This window comes from Canis aureus, chromosome 16, assembly GCF_053574225.1.
Source record: "Canis aureus isolate CA01 chromosome 16, VMU_Caureus_v.1.0, whole genome shotgun sequence".
NCBI lineage: Eukaryota > Metazoa > Chordata > Mammalia > Carnivora > Canidae > Canis > Canis aureus.
In genome coordinates this window covers 61,116,558-61,136,330 of record NC_135626.1, presented here as the reverse complement: position 1 = coordinate 61,136,330, position 19,773 = coordinate 61,116,558, and the positions used below count along the sequence as shown (strand labels likewise).

General features: G+C 59.6%; 1 protein-coding gene across 9 annotated transcripts in view; it reads left to right on the top strand.

Annotated features, from left to right (window-relative positions):
- RBFOX3 (RNA binding fox-1 homolog 3) overlaps positions 1-19,773 on the top strand; it is a 447,258-nt gene that overhangs the window by 310,565 nt on the left and 116,920 nt on the right. For 8 of the 9 annotated variants that reach the window (XM_077854493.1, XM_077854492.1, XM_077854489.1 and 5 more), the window contains one exon: positions 18,901-18,940. The exons of the other annotated variant lie outside the window; for it this stretch is intronic. The gene's annotated coding sequence lies outside the window, so the exon portion shown is untranslated. The remainder of the gene's footprint in view (positions 1-18,900; positions 18,941-19,773) is intronic. 9 annotated transcript variants of the gene reach the window in all.

Below are 19,773 nucleotides of genomic sequence, written 5' to 3'. Positions count from 1 at the left end.
ACGTCCCCTCTGCACACAGTAGCGGGTCCTGCCCGGCGGACTCCCACTCGGGAAGGGCGCTGCGTCCACCCCATCCCACCCCGTCCGCAGCCCGAGTTGTGCACAGCCCTGGGGTGGGTGGAGTCTGAAGATGTCAGGCCGTGTCTCCAACTCACCGGGGGGAGGGGAGGGCACCAGGTGGGTGTCTCCAGGGAGGGGAAAGTGCAGCCACAGGAACACGGCATCTGGCTGCCCCGCTCTCTCCACTCCTGCTCACATCCCCGCCGGATGTGCAGAATTTACAAGGGAAAGAGAATTGTGACCTGTCTGGTTTTGAGCCTGTCTCGGAGCTAGAATTGCAAAGCCAGCTGCGGCCACACAGGGAGCGGCCCTCCGTGGAGGGGAGAGCCAGGAACGTGGGTCATGGGGCAGCGTCTGCTGGGACCATGTCTTTGAACTTGGCATCCGATGGCTCCCCCGCCGCTCAGGGAGGTGGAGAGAGTCTGCTTAGACTCAGGGTAATCCAGGTTTTCTGTGCAAACCAGTGGCGCAGGAGGAGCAGGTGGGGGTCCACTGGGAAGCCACAGTGTCGCGTCCCATGGCCCGGGGGCCACACCCTTGGCCCTCAGGGGGTGTGTCCATCTCCTGCGCAGTACAAGGGAGAAGCACTTGGAGCTCCGCCCGTCCCCTCTTGGCCCCCAGAACCTGTGGCCCCTTTTAATCCATCAGGGGTCTGCTCCCGAGGGTTCCTGGTGCCTTTCCAGCTAAGGAAGTAGTGACCACAGTGACCCAGGGCTGGCCTAGCACATCCTTGGTGCCCCGTAAACGTGGCACCTGCGTGGCAGCAGTGCTGACGGCGGTCCGTAGCCACCCACCCGGCGGTTTCGAGTGAGGGAGAGCCTACCCTGCACTCTCACCTCAGTACAGGAGGGATGAGTGGGGTGTGAGGCTGTGGGGGCACAGTTTCGGGTTCCTTGTCACCGGGGGAACGCCGCTGCAGGCCACTCCCCGGGCTTCGCCTCTGCCCGCACAGGCCACACTCCCTGCACCGGGTCAGCTCGGAGAGCCAGACCAGCCCGGCGCCAAGCCGCGGAGCCAACATAGGTTCCTCTGTGTGATCTCTACGTGCCACGGGTCCTCCCTGAAAATGTCAGGAAGGAATCTTGCACTTAGGTGAAGGGGCTGGAATTTATTTTCAGTAAGATGAGAAAACAGGGGTGGGGGAGAAAAAGAGGATTCAGAACTCTCCCATGTAAGAAGCTGAAAAATGCACCTTCCCTGCTTTTCTTTGCCCAAAACACTAGCCAAGGACAGAGGAGAGCTCGGGCCTCTCTCCCTGACCTCGTGGGTTCTCTGGCTCCTCAGCCAACCCACCCCCGCCCCGAGGTCGATGATCACCACAGGGCCCTGCCGGTGGCGCAGGCAGCTGTGCTCGGGCTTCGCGTGTGACCCCGCAGCCCCAGTCCCCCGTGTGCAGGCTGGGGCGGCCGCACCGGCGACCCCCAGGATTTCACTTGCCGAGCATGAGCTGACAATGACACCCTGCGTTGGTTTATCTGGAACTGGGTGCTCCTCCGGAGGCTCGGGGCTCTGAGGAGAAGCTGCGTGGAGCACCCAAGGGCTGAGTGTCTCCGGAGGCCCCGGGACAGTCGTTTCCCAGCGTCTGGTGTTGCTGGTGTCGTGTCTTCCTGATGATTCCCCGTCTCACAGTGGAAGCACCAAATCACCTCTGAGGCTGGAGGTGTGGCGCTGGGCAGGCAGAGGGACAGAGCCCTGGGGTCCCCACATTCCCCCACCTTCCCCCCCCCCCCGTAGAGAACTTTTTTCTTTCTTAGGAGGGGAAGGAGGGGAGATGACATGGTGTCTTCCACCTAAAGACTTTCTCCTTCCCACAGCGATGGTTCTGCGATTTACATTAAGGGCTATAACGGGTCGGAGTAAATGGAGCAGGTTTGCAATTAGTTTTCAAAGTACTTATCTCATTAAAGTAAATGAATTATTGATTTAGTGACACTCATGCTTTTAGTGACTGGCGTGGTGCCATCCCCGCTCTGTGCCTTGGCTCTCAGAGCCAGTGGCCGGCACAAGCAAACTCGCTTTGTGTAGGGTTTCTTTTTTTTTTTTTAATTTTAATATTTCCTTCTCATTATTTAGCTTTGTAATTAAAGTGGATTCACATGAGAAATGAAGGGTTGGTTTATGGGAATAGAAGCTCCAGAGACAAGTGTGCCTGCCTCCCTGCAGGGAAGAGCAGATCTAATACGTCTCTGACCTCAACAGCTGATGAAGGTTGAGGAAGGTGGGGGCACCCCCTGGGTGGGGCGGATTAAAATGCGCCCCCAGTGCTGGCCCGTCAGCAAACCCCTTTCCTCTGGACCATGGCAGTTCATGCTTCCTAAATTCCTAAGAGACTGTGACCAAGGGCTTGCAGGGTGACGGGGCCTCGGCCCCCCAGGTTGGAGGAGCCCCGGGCGGCAGCTGGAGGGCAGCACGGGCTGCAGGAGCTCCGGCCCCAGAGCAGAGGATGCATGTCTCGGGCTGGGCTGGGACCTCAGTGCCAACGGCAGCACGCCACTGTGCCCGGGATGAGCAGGAGAGTCTTCCCACCCTGGGTGCTCTGGGGAGAGCAGCACAGAGGAGGGGAGCATGCGGGGACGCTGCCCTCCAGCCGTGGTGTCCCCCGGGTGGAAGCTCGCAGGCCCTGAGGCCACCATGCAGAGTGCTGGCTGCTGGTCTGCTGTGGCCCCCACCCCACCCGGTGCTGACTCGGCGTCTTCCAGAGTCATCCCCAGGAGATGCAACCGCCAGGGGAAGACAGAGCACCCCATTAAAGCTGCCGGCTTATGCTGGCCTTGGCTTCTGGCGGCCTGATCTCATCCTTGGTTCAAATTCCCACGGCCTGGCCCCAGAGTAGGACGGCTGGGGACAGCGCTCCGGGCACAGGATGGGGGGCAGGGCCCTTGCCCCTGTGAGGCTGCCTCCTCAGGCGGCGGTAGTGGGACAGTTGCTGGCACACCCAGGTGTCACCTGTGGGGTCGTCGTCGGCTGGGCAGGGGCTGCGTCAGCAGAGGGCCACCCTGGGAGCGAGTGCTGCTCGTTCGTCACCTGCACCACCGACAGGCAAGGCCGTGAACCGGAGGGATCACACCTGGACAGCAGTTGGCCTCCCAGACCTCAGGGTCCCTGCTCCCTGACGTCAGGACACCTGAGCCCCTTCTGGAATGTCACCCCCTCGCCAAGTTCAGCCTCACCGAGTGACTCCTAGGAGCCTACAGGCCTGAGCATTAGGGACCCGCAGCTCCCGGGCCTCCTTGCACAGCTGCATGCCCCAGCCCGCACATCTGGGCCACTTCCTTCAGCCATGGATGACTCAAGAGTCCTGACACCCAGTCCAGGGCAGAAGGCTCTTTCCTGAGACTTGAGCTCAGCGGGCTGCAGGGGAAAAAGGAAAGAGCTTAGGTTTGGGAATTCAAGTAGATCCACCCGTGGGCTCCTCATCCATTTACTTCTGTGCGACCTCATGCAGGCTGTTCGACATCTCTGAGCTTCGTTGACCATAAGCTTCCCGCACCCCTCCTCGTCTGCAAAAGCTGGGAGACGTAAAGAGGCATGAGTGTGTAAACCTCCCAGGACAGGGCAGCCCGGGTGGCTCAGAGGTTTAGCACCACCTTCAGCCCAGGGATCGAGTCCCACATCGGGCTCCCTGCATGGAGCCTGCTTCTCCCTCTGCCTGGGTCTGTCTGTCTGTCTCTCTCTCTCTCTCTCTCATAAATAAATAAATAATCTTTAAAAAAAAAAAGAAAAAAAAAACCTCCCAGGAGAGTGCGACAGTGCCTGGCACATAGTAGGTGCTCAGCAAACAGCTGGGAGCCTCCCATGTTTGGCCACACGGCTCGGCTCCAGTGGCTGCCTCCCCAGCTGGACACACGCTGCCCAGCCTGTGATCTGAAATCCCAGAGCAGCAAACCGGGGCTGTCGCTAACTGGTTCAAATGTGGCTTTTCAAATACGTATCTTTCTTTGTGATTAAATTAAAAAAAAAAAAAAAACTTTTTTCATTTAATTAAAAATGTTGACATTGTGCCTGGACACCCCGCCAGAGAAAGTGGTTATAAATTAAACATTAAATCTTTAATGGTCCATAAAGAAATATTCGTTTCTGGTTCTGTATATACTGGATATAAATAAAGAGAGGGCTTTTTTTCATCTGGGAGGCACTTTCTTTTTTTAACCTCAGCTGGATAATCTTGTTAAGTGAATGTAATTAAAAGTTGAATCAATCTGCGTCCTCCCCCTGGCTTTGTCCAGGGTGGGGGGCTGAGGGGAGGGGTGCTTAGGGGAGGAGGAGGAGGCGGCCCCACGGGCTGTAACCCCTCTCTGGGAGGCACCAGGAGGAGGTCAGGAGGAGACAGGAGGCCACCAGGTACTGCATGGGGTCCCCAGGCTTCTATCCACAGGTTTCCTAGTTTCCGTCCCAAACTGCACCCTCACTGTGAGGTCAGCAGCCTGGGGCTCCGTCCGGAGAAGCCGGGGCCACTCTGAGAGCAACTTCTCAGAGCTCCAGTCTGCAAGAGTGCCACTGACGTGGGAGGAGGCTCAGGGCTCAGGCGGCAGGTGCAGGCGGTGGCCCAGGGAAGGGATTTAGAAAACCCTCCTCTGCTCTGAGAGGGAGGAGCCCTGAGGAGGGGGCTGGCGTGGGTTAGGAGGTTCTGAAACCCTCAGTTTCCCTCCGTGAATCTCTTCCTCTTGTGTCCCGCCAGGTTGGTCAGCTGGGGAGGTTGGGTGCATGTGTCTGTGAACGTTAAAGCTTGTAAAGGCCAGGCGGGAGAGGGCGGACAGATGGACAGAGAGATTGGCTGGAAGCGGCAGACACGGCCGGGATTACGTGCTTCTGAGGCCCTTCCCCTGAGAAGAGCGTATCCGTGTCCGGTTGCTGCTGCGACGCACACACATGGTGACTTAAAGCAACACGGACGTGCCTCCTCATGGTTCGGGAGGTCAGAAGTCTGAGCGGGTCCCACTGGGCTCGAGTCAAGGTGTCAGGGGCAAAGGGGGCTCCTTCTGGAGGCCCTGGGGAGAGCCTGCTTCCCGGCATCTCCAGCCTCCACAGGCGCCACGTCCCTGGGCTTGGGGCCCCTTCTCGTCCTGCAAAGCTGGCAGGGGCCGGGTCTTTCTCACGTCATCAAACCTCCTCACTCTGAACCTGCGTCCTCCTTCCACGTTGAAGGACCCTGTGATTACACTGCACCGCCCCCCCCCCCCCCGCCAGTAATCCAAGCTCACCCTCCTATTCTCAGGTCGGTTGGTTAGCCAACTTAACTCCATCTGCTACCATTAATTCTCCTTCACTGTGTAACCTGACACAGTCCTAGGTCCCAGGGGCTAGGCCCTGGACATCTGGGGGCAGGGGAAAGCGTTGGTCTCTGACCACAGGGGCTCTCCCTACTGCTCTTGAAAACACAGCTCCCCCAAAATGCATGTGAACCCGGGGCATATCTTCAGTCCCTGGGATTAAGGAGGGTTGGAGGATGATGCCCCAGCTAGGGAGAAGGGGAGGAAAGAAGCACAAATGGCCAAAGCGCTGGGGCCCATGATGCTTTGACAGTAGAAACAATTGTGCATGGTCCTAGGGGGGTTAGCCTGAGGTCAGAGGATGCACCACTGCCTGCAAGGGGAGCACCTGCAGCAGGACAGGTGCAAAGTCCCTGTGGCCAGAGCCCATATGGGAAGGGGACAGGAGCAGCAGCAGGGGTGGGCAGGGCAGGACCACGTGGGACCTTGTATGCCAGGCTGAGCCTCCCCCAGGAGCAATGGAAGTGCATGAATGGGAAGGAAGGGAGCATGATGAGAGTTGCATCATGAAAATGTCTCCCTGGCGGTGAAGTGGAGCAGACTGCTGGGAGCCTGAGTGGGTGCAGGAGAACCACTTGGGACTCGGTCCAGGTGGGAAGTGTGTGCCTGAGCTGAAGAGGTGGGAGGTGGCACGCGGTAAGGAAAAGCAGGTGAACCACAGACACTCCAGAGGTCAGCCTGACAGCATCGGGCCCAGGCTGGGTGGTGCCCACGTGGATGGGTGAGGGCTCCAGGTACCACGATGGGAACCATGGCACAGGTTCCTGGCAGGGGGAGACCCTGAGCCCTGGGCATGTCGTGCTGGAGGAGTCAGGAGACACCCCAGGAAAGATGCACTTTGGGGTACCTGGGTGGCTCAGCAGTTGGACATCTGCCTTCAGCTCAGAGCGTGATCCTGGGGTCCAGGGATCGAGTCCTGCACCAGGCTCCCTGCAGGGAGCCTGCCTCTCCCTCTGCCTGTGTCTCTGCCTCTCTCTGTGTGTCTCTCATGAATAAATAAATAAAATCTTCAAAAAAAAATAAAAAAATATGTGTACTTTGGGCTGGCCTGACCACTGGGGATGTTGGCTGGAGGTGCCCCATCAGGCATCTAGCAGGGGGCAGCACACCCAGAGCATGCATGAAGTGGCCCGGGGCACCGCCTGGGGTAAGAAGGGAAAGGCCAGGATTGAACCCGCGGAAGCCTGGGTATTCCATCACCCACCGGAGGGGCCAGAGCTGCACAGGGGATGGGTTTGGACTGGCTGGAGCAGCAGGAGGGGGCGCGGGTGAGGGTATCCTGCACAGGACGGGGGCGGCTCAGGGAGGAGTGAGGGTCCAGTCAACAGGCCCCGTCCTGCTGAGAAAGACAGGGCTGACTCGGGCCACCTGATAATTCCATTGAAGGAGATTGTTGGTGGAGAAAAAGGGAAAGGAAAGATCCAGAAGCCTGAACAAGTTTATGAGGGAACCACCAGAAGCTGTACTTGGCTCGAGGGTAAACCCGTGATGGGGAGCTGGGGGGATGTGGGGCTACGAGGCAGGTTGGCACCCACCGGTTAAGGGTCTGGACCTTCCCGACCTTCCCAAGCCTCCAGGCTGCTGCCAGAGTGTCCGACGGGGGCAGGTTTGTGATGCAGCGTTGAGGCCGGACTCACAGAGGGTCGGTGCAGAGGTGCACGGAGCTCTGGGACGAGGAGGGGGCCCCCGCCCGGCGCCCTGAGTGCAGGAGTGTGGCGGGGGCCAAGCCGATGCAGGCCGGAGAGGACACCAGGGAGGAGCAGCGAGAGCGAATTTGCCAAGTCTTTGAGCCTGGAGTCCTGAGTCCCCATCAACACCGTCGGGAAATGCCCGGGCTTCGGAGTTTCTCGGGAAGGCGGTGTGGGGGTGGGGTGGGGAGTAACCGCCAGTCTGCTGTCCTGCTCACAGTTGGCAGTGACCCTGGCCCCGGAGGCCAGGTGGCCATGTCCAGAGGGACCCAGGTTGACTGGGCTGGAAACCTCCATGTAGGAGTCCGTGCAGGGGGAGCCAGGGCGCAGTGGGGCCTGTGCCGCTCCAAGAGGAAGGGGCCGAGAGAGGGCGTCCCAGAGGCTCCGCTGGCTTGCTCAGAGGCTGAAGCAGCCAAGGGGAGGGGGCACGAGGAGCCGGGGAGGGGTGCCAGGGGTCCTTCCCGTGAACCTCAGCCCTGCTCTGATGTTTTCGTAAATCAGATGTCGCCCAGGTCAGGCAGGGCCGTGGCCAGCACATCTGTTGAAGCGAATACTCGCCCGGCGTCGACCAGCGGCAGGTGGCAGTCTGCCTACACCTTGTCCTCATTAGGGGCCCCTCCCCTAACAAAAGTCATTTTTGTAATTATTATCGAAAAGTCCTGACCGTGAGCCTCAGGGCCTCGGGAATGTCAGCATAAACACGTTCGCAATTCATCATGTTTCCCGTCTCAGCAAAGACTTTGGGCGTGAGCGGAGGACAGCCACTATCTATTATTAAATAAACCAGAACTGTCGATAGAGGCACAATCTGCAAATTAGCCGCTTGTCAATGTGGGTTAGTCCCAGGCAGATGCTCGCCAGGACATGGGTCTGGTAGGGGGGCCACGTTCACTCTTCACTTCTGCGACGGCTTCCAGCAGAAGACTCCAGAACTGGTAAAGCGAGTGGAGATGTGTTAATCCCAAAAGGGAGTCACTGAGCTGTAATCACCTTTTCGAGGTGAGGTGACTCTGTGGCTGTGACCGTCGGGGGGGAGCGCGGTGTCCAAGCTGCACTCACTCACTCACTCCCCCGCCCCCTGGGGAAGCACTCGGCTTCACCCCGGAGACCTAGCTCCCACCTACAAGAGCCGAGACCCCAAGGGGGAGACCAGCAGGTGCTCTCCCGGGGACCCAGGATTTGTTTAATCGGGCACAGTAACGCATAGACTCAGGAATGATGGTCAGGACAGAATTTTTATATTCTCAGTAGTCCCTAGAAATGGGAGGTGCCCCTCATGGGGAAGCACCAGGGTGGGTCAGGAGGCAGAGGGAGCGGGAACCTTTACTGTGGTTTCCATGGGAAGGACCCCGAGGGGCAGCTAGGCAGACACAGGACCGGCTAGTGGAACAATTGTAGTGGGCTCTGCACCACGAGGACTGTCTTGTCTGGTCCCCGGCCCTGGGGAGATGACGGCAGGGGGGAAGTGGCCCCGAGTGTCTAGGGGCTCTGGGTTGGTGGGTTTGTATATGGAAGGCGCGCTCCTGGGCTGGCCCCACAGCCCCAGCACAGACGGGGGCTTGGACACCCAAGTGCACCTTGTCTGCCGGTGCTCTTGCAGGTGGCTATGACGGTGCTGGGTGTCCAGGTTCCGTGGTGGTCCCAGAAGCGGGTCTGTGGGGCTCAGGGGTGTCAGGAGTCCTTGGTCAGCTGCAGAAGAGGAAGGAGGCAGGCGACGTTGCTAATCCAGGGGAAGGGGGCATCGTCCTGGGCACGCCAGGCAGGCTTCCTCGTCTTCCTACCTGGTGCGCCTAGGATGAGGCCCCCTCCCCAACCTTCAGTGGCCAGTCCCAGCTCACAGGAAGGACCCGGCGGGCAGGGGTCCACCTCTCCAGGTGACGAGGCTGTGGTCACGGTCCCCGGGGTGGCCTGCCAAGCCTGCAGAGCTCTGAGCCTGGAGCAGAAGCTATGCAGAGCTGGGTCTTGCTGATTAATAAGGCCGGACGCTGGATCGCTCTGCATGTCAACACCCACCAGCCCCTTCCAGCCTCACCCCCCCGCCCCCGAGGGTGACACTAACACGTCCTCTACCACCAGGGCCACCAGCCACTTCCCCGGGTGGCCACCTGGAGAAGCCGCGGCTTCCCCACATGCGCCCAGGGACGGACACACCCAACTGGCAGCCCTGGGGGCAATTTGTGATGATTTGTGCCAAGTGCTCCCTAAAACGCAGGAACACAGCACAGACCTGATACACGAAAACCACTCCTCTTGGCTTCACACTTGCTCCCTCCCGGGTAAACCCGCTAGTTTGGGGAGCGTGGTTTATCTCACGCAAGCTGTGCCGCGCTCGTTGGGGTTTGAGTCTCCTTCCCGACCCAGGGCACCTTGGTGTAGGTGAAGCCCACCCAGATCTCCACACCCCGGCCCTCCCGGGCTGTAAGGAGCTGCCAGCCTCTTCGTCCCTCTGGAGCCCACAAGCGCAGAGCCTCCTGGGAGTCTGTCGCAAACTTCACTCCCCTGCCGTGCCCCCGGGGGCTGGGGACATGGGACAGCCCCACCCTTTCCTTCCTGTTTGGGGGCAACTCAGCCCAGACAGGGAGCAGGTCCTGCCATTATCATCCGAGCACGGCCAGCTGCCGCCCCCTCCGCAGCAGCAGGCCAGGCACCTGGTCTCCCTTAATCCTCACGAGGGCACCAAGGGGTCAGGAGCATCTTCACCCCCACTTTACAGGAGAGTAAACTGAGGCAGCCCTTTGCTGTGAGCACCCAGCACAGCCGGGGCCTTCCCTTCCCTGCGGGCTGCTGGGAAAAGCTACATCTCCCCCAAATGGAAGATCTCTGCGTCGTTCTTCTGTTTCTACACATGATTTTCTAGCTGATGCATTAAACCAGAACAGGGCAGCTCTGCTCTCGGTGTCTCCCCGCCTTCCCGACGCCGGTGGGAGAGGCGCAGGCGGCAGACCGAGCCTCCGACGTGGCCCGGCACGGGTCCCAGGCCCGCGGGCTGTCCTAACACCCCGCTCCCAGCGCTCTCAGCCCATTATCTACTTTTGTTTTGTAAGTAGGTTGATGCAGACAGATTTCTGAAAATCTTAGAGGAACGAACAGGTTGGTTTCTTAGGGGATTTGCTCAGGAAATGAGATTTTGCCCGTCTCCCAAAGGAGAAAGGCCACGTCTAAATTATTGATAGAAAACATGCCTCCTCTGAGAAGCCGGCTTTGGGCCGTCGGCGCGCTGAATGGCGCTGTCTGCCCCGCGCACCGACTCCGCTCCCGGGCCTGCCTCCGCCGCCCTCCCCGCCACCCACTGGCGCCAGACCTGAGTCCCACAAACGGGGCAGCGCCAGCCCCCACCCCTCCCATCCCACCCAGCGCTTCTGCCGCGGGGGCCGCGTTCCCCATGCGGACCTGCCCTGCATCTTCAGGTTTCTAAAGGTCACCTGCAGGGGATGCTGGATGGGACTTGACACCTCACTGGCGCAGGAGACGCATCCCAGCTCTGGCTTTGAACCTCCCGGCCGCTCTCTCTGTACTCAAGAGCCAGCTTTTAAAGAAACAGGAAGGACGGGAGCCAAGACGGAGCAGCCAAGTGGAGACTGGACGGCCGCCCAGACACGGCCATCCCTGAACTCCATTTCGGCGAGTGTTCAAGAGAACATGGTGTGCAGCGCCCGGCTCCGTGGGGAGCAGTGCTGACGGGCCCTCTGCTGCGCCTGCGGTTTGCATTAGAAAGACGAAGAGCCTCCTCAGCGTAATGAGACACCAGCGTGCCCGTGTGGCCGCGGCCGCGGAGCCCGGCAGAGGCGTGCAGGGCCCACGGTCCGAGCGCCCTCCGGGGCGGGCCCGGCATCTACCTCCCGTATCATTGCCCTCCACCCCCACCCCGCCTGGACCCCGTAAATACTGATGACTGGATAAGCAGACGCAGAGACCGGGCAGCTGTGAAGTCAGGTGCACCCTCCGAGACGTGCAGGGCCCGGTGTGACATCAGCACCGCGAGTGCCTGCGGCTTTTCTCCTCATTGGGTGCCACAGACGGCTTTGTGTCTGTTTTCATAAGGACGCGAAATAAAATGGAAACGAGTCAATAGGTTGACATCAAGATCAGAGAACAGGAAGGACAGAGAAATAGAGCTGTGGGGCTTTGAAATTCTATTTAGTGACACGGGGCCACGGTTTTCACCGTGGTTTTCTGAATCTGCAGGCGACCAAGTGGGCAACATGGCCAGTGGTACGATTCTCATCTCTAAGCGTGGCTGGAAAGCCAAATGCTCATCGACAGATGGACGGATGAACGAAATGTGGACCGACCGTCCATGCAGCAGAATATTACTCGGCCATGAGAAGGAAGGATGTTCTGACACCTGCCACACACGGGCGGGCCTGGAAAACCTCATGTTACATGGAATTTGCCAGTCACAAAATGACAAATGCCACGTGACTCGGCTCACAGGGGCCCCTGGGGTTGTCAGATTCACAGACAGACAACAGAAGAACGGTTTCCAGGAGCCCGGGGCGGGGGGTGGGGATCCGTGTTTAATGGGGACAGAGTTTCAGTTTGGGACGATGACAACGTGCTGGAGGCGGATGGATGGACGGACGGATGTGCAACAAATGAGAATGTACTTAATGCCATTGAACTGTGCACTTAAAAATGGTTAAAATCATAAATTTTATATCATCTATATTTTAACCACAGTAGAAAATAAAAAGCCAAATAAGCAAAAACCAAAAAACCCAAAACAAATTTAAAAAGTAGATTGAGGGCAGCCCGGGTGGCTCAGCGGTTTAGCGCCGCCTTCGGCCCAGGGCCTGACCCTGGAGACCCGGGATCGAGTCCCTCCTCGGGCTCCCTGTGTGGAGCCTGCTTCTCCCTCTGCCTGTGTCTCTGCCTCCCTCTCTCTCTCTCTGTGTGTCTCTCGTGAATAAATAAAATCTTAAAAAAAAATTAAATAAAATAAATAAAAAGTAGATTCAAAATACCCCCCCCAGGAGATTATTGGTTCTCCTGAGGTCCTTCGCCCTGAAAGCTGTTTCTCAGGGTCCAGTCGTGGGACAGCAGCGTGGGCGCCCAGCTCGATGAAGAAGAGCACTGGGAAGACGCCTCCCAGGGGAGGTGAGCATCCCAGGGGTTGGTGCCTCGGGAATGATGTCACAGAGGGTCGCCCAGGGGGAGGGAGCACCTCCAGGCAGCTGGACAAGTGCCAAGGCTGCTCGAAGGCCCCAAGAGGAGCGTCCCAGGGCGGCTGCAACACATCACCACCCGCTGGGGACTTGAGAACCCAGAAGCTGGTGGCCTCACAGGCCTGGGGGCCAGCAGCCTCCCTCCGGAGGCCCAGGGCGGAATCCTCCCGGCCTCTTCTCCCTCCTGGTGCTGCAGGCGTTGCTCGGCGTGTGGCCCGTCCTCTGCCTTGTGTCTGCTGACTGGTTCTTAGGGTCCCCCCTTAGTCCAGGGCTCACTCGTCTTGACCTTTACACAGCTACATCTGCAAAGGCCCTATTTCCAGAGGAGGTCACATTCTGGGGTTCCAGGTAGACATGCACTCCGGGGGCACTCTGCTCCCCAGTACAGCTGGCATCTCGTCTCGTCCGCGTGCTATTGGCCCCTGGGGCTCTGCAGACATGTTGAAACACGTGGTCAGCATGGGAGCCTACTGATACTCCTCAGGGAGGGCCCGAAGGCCCGCCCGCCTGCCTCCCCTCCGTGCCAGGGGGACCCTGGGGATTTCCACGTCCACAGCAGGGCCAACCTCAGGGACCTCCGGGCCTCAGTTTCCACACCAGGCCGAGCCGGGGGCAGGAGGGTGGCCCACAGCAGTGCCTCAGTGCCCCTCGGCTGCAGGCAACCACCTGTCCTGTGACCTAGAGCTGTGCTGGGCTCAACTAGGGCACAGAAGCGTCTTCCCCATGGCCGCTCCCACTGAGGGCTTGGTGCCCACAGACCACCCCCTCCAGACAGAGCCTCTTAGAGAGCATGAGCAATGACGGCGTCCCTGGGCCCGACACTCATCAGGGTGTCACAGAGCCCAGCACAGCTGGGAGAGCCAGCAGGCCGCCGAAGGTCAGAGAACAGCACGGCCGGGGGAGCAAGCAGATAGGAGGGTTGGCACGGATGCTGAGCCGCAGGTGTCCGGGGGACAGCAGACTCAGTAATCAGCCAGGTGGCCTCTACCTGTCTCACCCACGGGCACTGGGTGGGCGTCAGCAGTGCTGTTATGGCAGGGCCCGGGGCACGTCCCCACGGGCAAGGGTCAAGGAAAACCTGGGGCATGTCCTCCCCCACTGGAAGGGCCTGAGGGGACCTAGCAGGTGGACCCTAAGCCCCACCAGGCTTCCCAGGAGAGGGGTGTGGGCTTCCCTGAGCACAGAGCAAGCGCACACCTGCCCTGCCACCCCGTGGAGGCCAGTTCGGGAGGGGGAGCTTCCCTCAGGCCTGGGTGGGCTCAGAACCCAAGGCCGCCCCTGCAGCCACTCGGATGGATGGCTGGAACCTGCTAGAACTTCCCAGTCTCTCCCATAACGGTTTGAGGTCTCTGAGACATGAGCCAGCACCCTCCCCTCCCCTGCCAGGCCTCCCCTCCCTCCCCTCCCCTCCTCTCCCCTCTCCAAAGGTGAATTTCTTTTCAGAAGGAAAAAAAATCCTTTAAATTGAAGTAGCTCTGCCATCATGATCTCCATCATCAAAAGTCATGTTTAAGCCACCCACAGTTAATTTTTTATTTATAAAATTGCGCCCTTCACCTCCAATTCCCCTTAGAGAGAGAGAGAGAGAGAGAAAGCGCAAAACAGTCCATTTAATAAAATTCCAGGTGAGATGACAGGAGTGCCCGCGGGCGGGCAGGCCTCGTAGAGCCATCCTGAGTCCCCCAGTGCCGGCCTGCCGCTCCTTGGAAGGGCAGAGGCACCACCTCGGTGGGCAGGGGGCCCCCAAGGCCCTTCCTGGCACTGGAGGCCGCACTGCAGCAATGCATTCAACGCCAAAAAATCTGCTCCGACTGTCCCCGAGAGCCAGTGCGTCACGGCTCGCATGGGGAGACGCAGAAGGAGCAAAGCAAAGGGCGGGCACTGGCCCTCTGAGTGCTGCGGACTGAGTGAGTGTGGGCCCCGAACATGCAGGGTGACATCCTGCCTCTCCACTGTGAGGGAGTTGGGGGCCTTTGGCAGGTGACCAGGGTGAGCTGAGGTCGTGAGGGTGGGGCCTCATGATGGAATAGGGTCCTTGTCAGAGGAGACACCCGTCCTTGTTGCTCGGCGCCCGCCGCATGAGATCAGCGGGAAGGCAGGAAGCAGGCTCTTGCCGGGACCCCGATCTGCTGGCACCCTGACGTTGGACCCCCTGCCCCCAGCACCCGTTTAGGCCTCCCAGGCTGGGGCCTCTCGTTACGACGGCCAAGCACATGAAGAACCTGTGTCTTCGCAGGAAGACTCCCTCTCCTAAGCCTCCTCCTGCAAAAATGGGTGTGTGGTCCCCTTGAGCGTCTGCGAGGAGCGACGGCACCTGTGCTGACTCGTCTCTTCTTGCCCTCTTCTTGCCGGCCGAGCTAAGGAGGCGCATAGGATGGGTGTCCAAACACCGCTCCCCGGGACCGCGGGGGGCTGAGCCCAGGCTGGACGTGTGAGGGCCCCCCTTCTCTTATCGGGACATCGGGGATGATACTGCCTACCCCATGGGACTGTGCGGGTTTGGCGACGCAGCCTCAGCGTCTGGCCCATCATAGCTGCTCAGTGAATAAGACCCAAGGTGGTGAGGAGAGAAGCCCTTGGGCCAGCGGGAGTCCCAGCCCGCCGCGAGGTCGTGCTCTGCTCTCTCTGCGTCCCCCATCCCTGCCGGGGCGGGAAGTGGGGTGTCCAGGATGCGGCGGTGGCAGCGGCCCACGAGGAGCCACACAAGAGCCAAGGGGTCTGCGCCACAACCCTCGGGGAGGTTTTCCGGCAGATTGTTTGGCGTGAACCACACTGAAAACCGGCCTTGCTCGGGGGCAGGACACATGTCACTGTTGTCATAAGGACGATACAAGCCGGCAGTGGGTTCATTTCTGAAAGAGCAAAACGTTTTGTGAACGGAAGGAAGCGGGGTCACAGGGGTCACCGGTGTCACCTGGCTGGGGTTGACTAGAGAGAGGAACAAGGGAACAAGTGCTCCTGAGGAGGAGCTTTGCCAGAGAGGGGTCAGTGTGCGGGGGACCAGCCCGAGGCCGCGGGTCAGCTGCGCGCTGGGAGCTGGTGTGGGCACGGGCATGGGGGTGGGCAGGTAAAGCAGAGCCACGTGGGCAGGGAGACGGGGGAAGGGTCTCCGTGGGTGGGTGAGTCTCATCCACAGTGGGGACCCCCCGGGAGCAAAGACCAACCACTCTAGGAGGACCCCATCACTTCAGTAGAGTCGTGGGGTCGGGTCCCTGGAGGCAGATGCTGACTGGCTGGCTCGCTCATCCGTCCATCCATCCATTTATTCAGTCATTCGTTCAGCACACATGCACCCCCTCCCCTGTGGGGCTCGCAGTCAAGGGCACAGGCGGCCGTGCTGGGCAGCGGGAGTTCCCACCCCCGCAGGCGGAGAGCAGCCCCAATCCGCACACGTCGTCGGAGCCCACCAAGGCTCCCTGGGGAGGAGTCTCTGTTGTCTCGTGGCTCCACAGACGTTGTCCTGGGGCCACGGTGATGGGGACGGCCGAGGGAAGGCCCTCTGAGCTCGGTCACGCCTCTTGCTCTGCTTGGCCGTCTCTGAAGGGTCTTGACGCAAGCGCACTTGGGGCAGTCAGCACCCCTGGCCTAATGAGCCAGGGAGCCTGTGTCCCTCTAGGACTGATCATCCAGGCAAAAATCACCATAATTGATTATCCTGCTGAGAGGCGGAGAGCCGTGTTTGCTAACAGAGAGGCTGAGAATCAGCTCCACGTTTCCCACCCCGGGAGCTTGCCCTCGGGTGTCATCAGCAAGGGCTCCAGGCGCCTTCCTCCCCTCTGGGTCCCTCGCTCCCAGCATGGGCCGTGGGGTAGGGTGGGCGACAGGATGGAGCAGAACGGGGGCAGGGAAGCCACTCCTCATCCCAGAAGGCAAGTCAGGCGGGTCCAGGTGGGCCCGTCCTTGTCTGGCTCACACCTGGAGGGTCGCTAGGCCACAGCTGGAGTGGGTGCCAGTGGGAGCTGCTTCCTTTCCACACAACGAGCCCCTTTCCTTTCGTGACGCCGGAGATCTTGTACCCCTGCAGAGGACAGGGCGGGGCCGGGGGGAGGACCATTGTGCGCCACGGATGGTGGAGGCATTTGGCTCAGCAGGAACCTCCAACCATCCCTCCAGTTCTGGATTTTTCAAGACCCAGAGGCTCTTTGGAGATGGACGTGGCTCCCAGCCTCTGAGCCAGGGACCGAGAGGTGTTAACACCGGTGTTCATACCGGATATTTTTGCATTGACCAAACAAGGACACTCGTGACAATGAGAGACATTTCGGAGAACTCGGAGGCTGTTAGGGGTGCCTGGGGGTCGAGGCAGGCGGGTGGGGAGGGGGGTGCCTCACCAGCCCCCGACCTGCGCTGACGTTGCCTGGTGGGGCGTTCCAGAGCCGGGCGTCCCCGGCACCCAGAGGAGGCCTGCAGGTTGGGCTCGGAGCCTGGGGCGTAGAGGATGCTGCGGGGCGGACGTGGGAGCCGTCAGGTGGGAGGGCCGCGGGGTGGGAAGGAGCAGTGCTCTACCCCAAACCCTCAGACCAGCCCCGACAGGGCTGCGCAGGCAGAGGAGCAGACCCCTCTCACCCAGCTCCCCAGCCCAGCGCCCGGCCCCGCTCTGGGCGGCTTGCTCACCGGGGCCAGAGGGACTGAATTAAATGGAACTAAATTGAATTGAATCGGGAGGAAAACTCACTTTAAGAAACCAAGAAAAAAGTCAACAATAAGAAAACCCCCAAATCAACTGAAGGCGGCAATTGATGCAAGCTGATTGATTCAATCCATCTCATTTTGTGACGCCGCTGCCTTCATCTGGCGGGACCTTCCGCTCCCGTCCACCCCTCCGCCGAGTGGCTCTGCGCGCCGCGCGTGGAAACGAGCAGTTTTGCAGGAGAGGGAAGATGCCGATCGACACTCGGGTCCGCCTGGATGAGGCCTCCCCACCGTGTGGTGGACAGATCGGCGGCTCTGCTGCAGCCCTGGGGACCGGGTCGGGGGCAGGGGAGCAGGAGGGGTGCACGGGGTGGGTGGTAGGGGGAGGTTGTGCAGGAGATGCAGCCACCGGGGTTCGCACAAACTCCACCAGCAGGCTCTATGCCATCAAACGCTCCTTTCCCACCGAGAAGAGCGCCGTCCACCCGGGGGTGACAGGGAGTGCAGGGGGCCCCCCAGGGACCTGCGGGGGGAAATCAGCTGTCCCCGCCACTGGGGGCACCACTGCTTAGCCCATCGGCACGTTTTGTCATCTGAAAATGGGGGACAGAACAGTTAGCGCGTCCTCCTCAGGGTTACGAGGGCTGAATGAGGCAACCATTAGTTGTCAAGTGCCTGGTGCATAAGATGTGCCAAGCACGTGACTGCGGCGACCTGCTCTTTATCATGACGTGGATGACAGTGATGACCATGGTGTTTCTCCATCTCAAGAGAGAGGCCCGGTCTGATTGTCTTCGGGTTCCAGAGGCTTTTCGTTGGAAGCACACACACGCACACACACACATGCACACACGCAAGCACGCACACAGTGGGGAGAGGGGGAGGGGCTGCTTAACAAGATTGCAGTTTTCTTTGGGGGGATGGAAAGTTCTAGAACCAGATAGTGGTTGCACAGCAGTGTGAATGGACTTAATGCCACCAAATTGTATACTTGACAACGATTGAGACAGTAAATTGTAGAAGTACTTTGTCACAGTCTGAAAAGTGGTGCACAGTATGTGCCCTGGCGAGCACAGTCAGCAGAGGGTGCAACTCATGATCTCAGGGTTGTGAGTTCGAGCCCCAGGTTGGGGGTAGAGATGACTTACAGATAAAAATCTTTGAAAAATTCTGAAACATTATTAACATAAGCAAGGAAAATTTAAGTTCAGAAAAAGCAGATGACGCCCACACGCACTACACCTCTCTTTTCTAGTCCCTGAAAGCCCCTCTGAGGAAAGGGCAGGATCTGGGGTCCAGACATGCATGTGCCGTCCCCAGGCCCCGGCTCGGCTTCCTGACTTCAGGCAAGTGCCTTGGTCTCTCTGGCCCCAGGTTCCTGGACCGTCTGATGAGCAAGTGCACAGTCCTGCTGCCTCAGGGTCAGCTCTGAGCCCCTCCTACTGACGGAAGCTCCTGGGAGCTGCACACAACTCCAGGCGACATCCAGTTGCTTCTGAAATCATGTGTTTGTGGGATTTAGAATTCTCTTACTTCTCTTGAAGCAGCAGCAGCCCGTCTGCTTTTCTTCGTGTTAAGCTTTGAGTTAATATTAAGCTAGATCTACATGCCATGACCCCACATGGAGGGACACCTGGGAGGCGGGGAAAAAACCCACGCAGCGGGACAGGGCAGGGCCCAGTTTGGGATTGGATACCACCCGCCATCCACAGTCGGCAAAGTCTGCCTTTGTGGGTAACCTCCAAACCCGGTGGGGTGGGGTGGGGTGGGGAGGAAGCAGGGAGGGGCCACTCAGAGTCTGGGGCCAAGGGTGGAGAGAGAGGGAACACAGGATATCCCCCGAGTTGCAGAAAAGACGCGTTAGGAAAATCTGGAGCGCAGGCCCGCGGCATTCTGTGTTCCTTTGTCTGTTAAACGGAACGTGGGCTCCCAGCGTCGCTGCAGAGGCCGCCAGCGCAGGGGCTTCTCCGGGGCGGGCTCCCTGGCTCCCTCCTCCTGCGCACCTGACTAGGCAGCGAGCGAGCAACCAGATGCGCGGTGGCATCCCTGATTGTAATCCTCTCCTCTCTCTCCTTTTTTTCTTAGAGAGCCCACAGTGCCTCGGGAAAAATTGGCTGAATAAAAGGTATAAAGACTTTCTCTTTTTATTCCCCCCCCCCGTCCCCCGAATAGTTTTTGACAGATGTGAGCATGTTGAGCATCTTGGGAGCTGCTGCTGATGAGTGCTGGGGGTTTCTGGGGCTTCCCCGCTCGTGGGAGGGGGCGGGGCTTGGGGGCAGAGGATGGAGGGTTTGGCTGGGTTAGCACCTCGCTGACAATGACGATGGTGACTGGTGACGTGCCCTCTCTCTCGTCCTCCAAAGGACCGGCCCACGCTGGGAAGGAGGGGGCCAGAGGAGCTAGAAGGGAAATGAGAGGGCAGGAGTGTGTTGATGGGCGACATAGCTCAATGACTCCCAGAGGCCAGAGAAGCAGTCCCCCCACCCAGTCCCACCCTGGGTTCTCAGTGCACAGGTGTGCATCCCCCCGACCATGAGGCCTTCAGAACCTGGGGTAATTTGTGTCCCCACCCCACCCCCAGCCTGGTCTCCTGGGGGCGAGGGCTGCAGAATCAGCTCAGGTCCCAGTGGTGACCCTCACGGGGGGGAGGGGAGGCAGTGACACTCCTGACCCCAGCCCTCAACCCGCATGCTCCTTGCAGCCCAGCGTCCATCACCCGCCAGCCGCCGATCTCCTCTGCAAATTCAGTTGCAAAATTTTACTTTGGGGGAGAATTCTATCATGGAAGTAATGTGTATCTGTTGTGAACACATTAGAAAGTGCAGCCAGCCGTGTGTTTGTGACCCTGGGCACCCCCGCCGGCTTTTCCTCGTGGGCTCCTGGGTCTCAGGCCTTGTGCACAACGACTGCTGAGCGTTTTCCACAGCTGAGAAATGCAAAGCGAGGCTGTCAGGTGGC